A 9,163-nucleotide genomic window follows, 5' to 3' on the forward strand; every position below is an offset into this window, starting at 1 on the left:
GTTTGACTTTGGATGGGAACACGCTGTTCCTGTTGGAGTCTGTTGAAGCCTGGGGAAATGTCTGATGGCACAATTTCATTCCTTAGCAGAAAGATGTCACACAGGCCATTGATTTGTCCTTGTGGAAGAAATCTGATGCGATCTAGATGGTAGCTGGAGGGCACAGGGCCTTACTTTTGTCTGTTGCACGGAAAAACAACATTTTGTGTTTTTATTGCTAAGCTCCTAATTAAAAAAAAAAAAAAAAAAAAAAAAAAAAAAAAAAAAAAAGAGAGAGAAAAAGCAGAATGCACCCTAAACTGGTGGATGTTATATATAGAGATCCACATTTCTCCCAGCGCAGCCAGAAATCCTGAAGTTAGCATAACTCACTTAAATGGTGACAATTCTCTCATTTTTCAGCATTTATGGGTTGCTGGATTTACTAGGCCAGCTGTCCCTCTCCCTCTGAAAGTTTTGTAAATCTGTGGTAAGGAGTTTGGAACAAAGCCAGTGGCATTTACAAGTCAAAGTGAGGACCTGGCCCCCAATTAGCAGATCGCTCCTGGGCAATCTTCATTAACCCCAAGACATCAACAGCAATGTCTTATCACTTTTTGAAGCAGGTTGAAAAACATGGAATAATTTTCCAGGCGACAAAAGAAACAGCCTGGTCTGTAATGTCAGTTTTTCTGCTGAAAGTTAAGGCAGAATGTGTTGGGGTCACTGTGAGTGGCAGAGTTGAACATCCTGACAACTGTGAGAGAGACTTTAGAGAGAGTGTGGAAACCTCTGAGAACATCCTGGACATGACAAAAACCATAAAATTTTAATTACAGGTGATGTGGGGAAAAAAGCTGAGGGTAGAGAGCACCCCAGGAACAAAGATAAAGGAAGATTTGTTGACCTGGTTGAATTTTAATTATCTTGGGAAGAACAGTAACCTTCTGAAAAGGAAAAAATGTGAAGAGAGGTACTAACAAAGGTGGAATATTTATTGTTTAATCATTTGATTGAGGAAATGAGGAATGATCAGGACCTGCGAGGATGAGGAACAGCTGGCCAGCATGCAGATTGAGGGGACACAGGAAGAAAATAAAATATATTTTGACTGATGCCTGTGATCTGAACTGTAGAAGGAATGAGGGAGAGGAATGGCTGGATTCAGTGCTCTGGTGTGGCTGGGAAAGTAGAGATTGGTCAAAAACTGGGCTTTATGAATCTTGGAGGTCTTTTTCAATCTAAAAGATTCTGTGACTTCACTGTAGAGATAAAAGAACCATTTAAAAATAAGATTTTATTGTTAATAATATTTTTCACATACTGCCAAGCTGCGTTTATTTACTGATTTTTCTGAATGTTATTTTTTATTTCTATTCTGAAAAACAAATCCAGGAGAGATCATTCTTAATAAATCCATTAATCTCTATTAGTACTGGAAAGGAAATAGCATCACTGAGGCTACTGGAGATAGATCTGTGCACCTAAAAAGCAAGTCATGGTTGCTGACACACTTGGCTACAGGCACTTGGGGTCTTTTTTCAGTAATTCTGGGGAGAGCCCACAAATTTGATGGAACCTGGGAAAAATCCATCTTCAAAAACCTCTTTTCTTCTAAGAGTCTCAGACTAAATTGGTCGCAGGTTTTCTTGTCTTCTACTGCTATACATAATTCCTTGTGTGCCAGCAGCCCAAACAGCTGACTGAGAACAGCTTCTTCCTTCACTGGCACTGCTTGCAAAAGATTTTGCAAGTTATTTGCACTTTAAATTTTAATTATGCTGTGAGGTTTGATGATTTCAAACAGTACATTTTCATAAGTTTTTTATGGAGAGTCTTTTATTTTCTGCAGTGCCCCTATTAATGAACGACCGGAATGCAAAAATATCTTTGGAAATGCATGGAGCACACAAAAATAATTTCATAATAGTTTGTGCAGAAGAGAAACTCTCTCATTAGCACAAGCAGAGAATGATCTGCTATGCCCAGTGCCTGAGATTTCATATCATTTTGTAATTAAAAAGAAAATGCCCCATCCTGGGTGGGTGAGGGAGATTTTTACCATCTCTCCCTTCGGAATCCTTTTAATTGCAGGGATATATTATATTGATTAATTTCTCAATATAATGTTTTAATGTGTCCAGCCCTGGGCCAGCCCAGAGGAGCCTCATCCCCTCCAAAATCAACAAGATACTTGGCCCTTCCATGCCTAACTTGGAGACCAATGCTGTAAGTTTGCTAAAATCTGGGGAGCTGCAGTGACTCACAAGAATAAACAGTACTTGGAATTTGTTAAAGAGTCATTAAAAGTTACTTGATATGAACATTAATATTTTCTTTGAGTTATTTAATATTGCAGACTTGAATTCATGACAGTATCAACCAAGAAGTAAATGTGGCACCAAAAGTGATGTATTCTTGCAATAATGGAAAAAGCTTCTGGTAAGCAATGTGTAGGGACCAGAGGGTTTAACTGGAGAGGGATGCTAAAAAAATATAAAATAAACAAATAATTTACTTTCTTTGAGTTTTTCCTCAGCCAATCCATGTCTACTGAGCTCAATGATGTATGATCAGGTGCATCTCTTCATTAATGCTCTGAGGGAAGAAATACTGCTCAAACAAGGACAAGCCTTTTTCTCCAATAAGGAAAGGAAATAAAAGGTAGAATTTGCTGTGGAAGAAAAATGACAAACAACTTTAACTCAAAAGCATGTGGAAAAAAAATTAAAAATGTTTAAGTACTGAGTATGACATTTCCAATATATCTTTTAACTTTTTCAGAGGAGCCAGGAGAGATTTTTTCTCTTTCTGAGCATCTTTATTCCCCAGAAAGAGGAACCAAAATTATTTTGATTCAGATCACTATAATGATGTTTGGTTATGAAAATTTTTACAAAGGAAATGACAAATCTTGCCAGATTATGGACAGAAGTGACTGTGGTAGGTGGAGAACCCCTGCCTGATTCCATCCCAACGAAGCAAATTGATTCAGAAATTGAAGAAGGGACAACAAAACAAAACAAAACAAAACAACCCAAAACAAAACAAAACAAAAAAAAACACAACCCCCCCCACAAAAAACAACAAAAACCAAAACCAAAACCAAAAACCAACCCAAAAAAACACCACCACCAAAAAAAAAAAACCCAAACCAAACCAAAACTGGTGATATTTCCATTTGATTTCATTTCACTGAGACCAGTTTAGTCTGATTATGACCTTTTCAGTGATGGATGGCACTTTTGCAGTCTCCTCCCCATGTCTCAGTGCCCATCTGCACCGTGTTAAAGAGAGCACCAAAGGCTTTTGGCAGAGAGCTTAGAGAAATTTTGAGCTAGAAGTGAAGGATTCAACAGCACATCAATAAACAAAGATAATCCTCTTCCTGCACATGTCCTCTCTCCACTATAAAAGTGATATTCTTTACCTTTGTTTGTGTGGGTGGGATAAAAAGATTTTGAGTTGAAGTGGGACGTGGTATTTTAATAAATCTATTCTTATCTTCAAAATATAGTAATTGTGTTTCAGGCAGGTTTGTGAAGATTAATTAAATCATGCTTGCACAACAAAGATTTTTGGGAGAGGGAGTGATAGATATACAGCAATATACCAAATACTCTGGGTTTTACACCAAAGTGAAAAAGAACTGCACAAGTGTCTTTAAAATAAGATCCTTTTTGTTCAACAGAGTGATGTTTACTGACATTTAATCAATTTTTCTAATTACTTTGTAAGTCAGTTTCTGGAATAAGATGGTGGGATAGGGTATCCCAAGGTTCAGTTTCCACTATCCAAGCATATATCCAAGTATAAATTTCAGTTTGGGAAACTTGGGCTGAGATAGTTATCTTTAAAGCAGATAATCTTGGCCAGGATACTTTTAAGTTTTTATTGGCCTTCCAATGTGAGAAAAAGAAATTGAGACTGATATGAGCAGAGACAGACCTTAGAGAGGAGGAGGCTGATGGGCTGTCAGTGCATCCTGGGCCAGAAAATGACAGCTGAAAATCCTTCCTGAAAATTCGAGGACAGTGAAAGTCTGGATAAAAAATCTCCTCATGGCTCTCGGTGTCACCATTTTTTGAGGAGGGATCTACAGTCAGCTGTGCTGTGTTCTTCATCCTTTCCCCCAAGGCGGGCTGGGCTCAGTACCTGGTTATTAAGAATTAAGATTATTTTCTCCTTATGCTGTTGGAGACTTGCAAATATTTTTTTCCTCATTTTCATGTTTGGAAGGCCAGGGTACATGAGAACACGAAGGACATCCCTGTGTAGGCTGGAGCTAGTGTAAAGCTCTGTGAAAAACTGCAGAAATCCCATCTTGTGCAAACTCCAGGGAATAATTTTGGTTTGTATTTAGAGGGGGAGGAAAAATGACATTACCCGAGGATAGAAAGAAACGCAGTAATCGAAAAAAGTCCCTACATTAGTAGCCCTGAATATGTACTTAAAACACAACAGAGAAAAAGGACGCTGTTAATGTCTTTTATGCAAAAACCAGGCTATATTAATATTAGTTAAGCTGTTTTTCTTCCTGCCAGCTACTGCAACACTCTTAGGAAAATCTGGAAACATCTATTTAATATTTAATAAACATCCCTGCTTTTCTACATTTTTAGATTTAACACTATTACATAGCACTGTTCCAAGACCTTTCCTCTTGATTTATCCCAGGCTAAGCAAGAATAACAAAGTCTTGGTGAAAGACATGAAATGTGAATTACTGCCAGTTGTCTGCAGGGAGGTCTGGAGGTTATCGAGGAGTTTGGCTGTGCAGAAGACAATGCTGGGAAAGTCAGGCTTGACCTGGACCTTACCTGGAGCTTGCTGACCTGACAGAGCCCCTGGAAAAGGTTTGGGAAAAGCTTGGGAATGGTTTGGGAACGACTTAGGGCAGAGATTATGTCTTACTGAACCTCTCAAGGTGAGTGTGAGAGCTGTTCTCTCTTTCCTAGGGCTCTTGCAACACCTTTTTACTCCTTCTGTGTGGGAATCCAGGGCTTCCCTCTGGCTGCCCTGGGACCCTGGCAGGGGTCAGGAACCCCCTGGACAGAGCCCCCAGAGACACTGGCTGTGATCTCTGCCCATGGAAAAGAGTTTTCAATCTTACAGGATGAATTACCAGCTCTGAGGGTTTGATATAAGCAATAATTAAGTGTGGCACGGGTGCAAAAGTAAAATTTTAGGTTTCTAGATGAGGGGTCCAAAGGGGACAAGCTGGAGGAAATTGGGTGTGCCTTGTCCTTTTTCTCCTCCTTCATGCCCTCCATGTCTCACTGTGGTGTTGGCATTTTTCTGTTGGTTCAGGCTGGGGACACACTGTCCAACGTAGGTGACAGATATTGGCACGTTCTTGTAAATGCAGCCCAGGGAGTTTCTGGTATTTAATGTTTGTCACATCCCACTGAGGGCAGAGCCCCACACGCTGCCCTGCAGGACAGAGCTGGGCAGGGCAGCAGAACATGTGAGAGATAAACAGAATAAACAACCTGGAAACCAGCACAGACCAATTATGGCTCTGCTTTGGCAGGGGGCTGACAGACAGAGACTTTCTACAATCTCAGGATCATCAATACCTCAGATTCTAACAGGGAACTTCTGCCACTGTAAGATCCACAGTTCCCCAGGTCCAATCCCAGGGATGTTTTCCAGCACCTGGAAAAGGCAAAGGGATGCCAGTGGCACCAGAGCCAGCCAGGCAAGAGGTCCCTCACCACTTAAACACAGCTTTAAAATCGTCAGTTTTATGTGCACCTCAAGGGGGATTTACATCTCTAGAGTGGAGTATAAAAAACTTTATGCTCAAGGTCTCGTTCCTCTCCAGAGACCAAATTTTTATGTGTCTTTTGCAATGAGCTTACAGACTCCTAGAAACTTTTAATTTTTGAATAAAAATGCTGCTTTTTTACACATGCTTCCATTTAGAGGTTGACCCCCATGAAATTAAGCAACTATACTATTGGGAAGAAGGTGAACAATTATCACAATTCCACATTTTCCACACACTGATATAAAGCCAACTGTGTAACAGCCCTGCAGGGAAATAATGACTATATTTTTGCCCTATAGGCAAATCCCAAATATAACTTTTCAGAAATATGTTTAAAGCATTTTCCTGTGCACACAGTCAAGTTCCTTGAGGTTTTAATGAACTGTGTAATTGGGCACTTACCCCATTATATTAATTAGATTAAGGCATTTGTGGAGCAAATGTTATTCATCCTTACTTAGTAAGCCATAAATAATTATAAAGCACTGCCCTGGTGTTGCTGTATGGGAGGATTTAGACTTGTGATGATGAGCTAGGAAGCCCTTCAAAGGCACAGAATTCCAGGATATTTGGTGTTGGGAGGGGTGTCTGGAGATGATCTGGTCCATCCCCCAGCCCTGGCAGGGGCTCGGGGACGTGTCCAGCTGAGCTGGGATGTCTCACACAGGGACCCTGCAGCCCTCCCTGGGCAGAAACAGTCTTTCAGGAATGTGCCCTGCTTCACTGCTGCTAAGCACTGTGGGGTTTCATTTATTCCTTTTAGCACCCCTCCAAATCTATACGCACAGTTCTCCTGTGTCCCTGGAACATGCAGCACGTCCCTGGAACAGACTCATCTTCCCAGACTCCTCAGACTGCGATTTCCAACAGTGGCTACTGAAGTTTTTGTTTTCTTAATGTTGGAATTCCACAGCCACCCTTTGGGGTCAATTAATATTTTCTGCAATTGGAATGGGGGACTCTGGCTGCTGGGCATGGGCTCTGTCAGCAGAACAACTTCAAATATAAAACAATGGGTGGAGACTGTTCCCTCCTGTCCTCAGCAATACAACAGCCAGAAGAAATAAACCCCTCTGGGCTTAGGGAATAAGAATTGCTGCTGCACAGGAAGAGAACAGCACAAGTGTAAATGGTTTAAATAGGAATTAGATGGGATCCTGATACTCAGCCTTATGAGGCTGGGCTGGTTTTCTCTTGATGAATGAAGTTCTGTGTGAACACTTATCAGCTTCTAGATATTTCACATAATTATATTCCATACAATGCAGCAGCATTCTGGCACCATCCATATGTGAATTCTTCTCTTTTCTAGTTAGATGGGATGCTGACTGATTTTTTGGGGGAAAAAAGGAGGAGCGGGTGTAGATCATGGGTCTATTCTTGTGGCAAGTAGGAGTAATTTCTTACCTCTTTGCCTAAAATTCTGAGCATGTGTACTGCACAAAATTCACCTGAATTCTTTCATAGCTCCTGATTCTCCAAACTGCATTTTCCTTTCCCTCTAGTGGCCTCACTTCCCTCCTTTCAAACTTGGGTGCATTTGGTTTCTGGAGCACAACTACCAAAAACAGGCTCTGTGACTCCTAACCATAGCAGAAAAATCAAAAGAACAGAAAACAGTTATTATTGCTAGTAGACTGGGGGAAAAATCACTTGTTTCTCTTTATTTGTACTTATTATTTCTGTGTGTTTATTTTTTAATTATTTTTATTTCACTAGCACATGCACAAAAGGAATATCTGCTTTGAGAAGGAGCATCTTAAAGAGCTCTTTTTGTTCAGGATTTTTGCTAAAGGTGCCCTGCTTCAAAAGCTGTTTTCTCAGAGAGCCATAAACTTAAATCTGTCCTGGTACTCTTCCTTGGAAGAAGACATAATTTGCGGCTTATCAGACAAAATAAACCCCACCTTTATCTCGTCTAATAACAGTAGAATTTGGGGAGTTTTTATCTTCTTTATTCAGGCAGGAAAGTTTGAATTTTACTGTCCTCCCCAAAAAAGTTGCAAAATACTTTCCAGGTGACTAGAAGCACATGTATTGCTCACCACCCTTTTAATTCCAACCATATTTCTCCTGCTGTATTTTCATACAAAAACAATAACTAAATGCAATGTCTCATCAATTTAAATTTTTTCTCCCCCTCATTTCATACAGTGGGATACATCCAAGCTGAACTATTCTCAAAAGAAAATCTCTGCATGTTAAATTATTTTCCTAAATCCACCTCAGCGTTATTGGTGCAGACAACACTCCACTCACTCCTTGTGAGCCCAGAACAATGACCAGGTCGGACTCTCTCCCATCCCAACCCTGCTGCAGCATTCTGAACCCTCTGCTTGGAGAGCAAGCAGGAAGAGTGAGCTCTGCTGTCATATGAACTGAAAATAATAATCATAAAATATTACTGCATTAGGAAAAATTATACCTTGTCCGTCTCTACTGTGACAATCTTCTTTTGGTGAAAGATGCTCTGAAAAGAGAATAACTGACTCATTGAGCTTGGGAAAACCTCCAAAATCATCCAGCCCATGATCACCATGGGCTGCTTTTTTCTGGTCATTCTTGAAATGGATTCTCCTTTGCTCTGTGTCTCTGTGGCACCCAACGTTACCTACCGTGTGGAAATCTGGATGATGGAACACATCACAAACAATCTTTTCAACCCCTCTGCCACATCACAGGGCTGGGAGCAGAAGTTTGGGCAGGCCTGAGCTTAGGGAGGGCTCACCCAAACCTCAAGTGCACACAGGAGCCTGTTAGCTCCAGAGTTCTTCAGTTGCAAATAGGTAAAACCTTACAAAATAAAGCCCTTTAAAGTCATGGCTCAGGCCTGCTACTTCAGCTAAGTATGACTAACTACTGGCCTGACAAACACCTGTGAGAAAAGAAATTTGCTTTTGTAGAAAATATTCTATATCCATGAAAAAAGAATGCAAACGTCTTTAGGAAAAAGTTTTTAACAAATATATACACTAATAACTACTAACCAATAAACTAGATAGCAACAAGTTATTAATCAATTAGAAATAAACGCAATGCTTTTAAAAATCATAGAAATATTGACTGTAAACAATAAACTATTACTGCATAAAAAAATAAAGATGTCTTGTCCATCCATACTGTGACACTCTTCTTTTGGTGGAAGGTGCTGTGAAAACAGAATCACTGAATCACTGAGGTTGGGAAAGACCTCCAAAATCATCCAGCCCAAGCTTCAGGAGATGCCAGCCTTGTCATCCAACCCAGAGCCACACCCAGCCATTCCTTGAGCATCTTTTTATTGCCACCACCTCCCTGGGCAGCCCCTTCAGTGCCTTTCAGTGAAGAAATTCCTCCTGATGTCCAACCTGAACCTCCCCTGGTGCAGCTGAGGCTGTTCCCCCTTGTGCTCTTGATGAGAATTTGTGTTCC

The sequence above is a fragment of the Lonchura striata genome, chromosome Z (assembly GCF_046129695.1).
Source record: "Lonchura striata isolate bLonStr1 chromosome Z, bLonStr1.mat, whole genome shotgun sequence".
Lineage (NCBI taxonomy): Eukaryota > Metazoa > Chordata > Aves > Passeriformes > Estrildidae > Lonchura > Lonchura striata.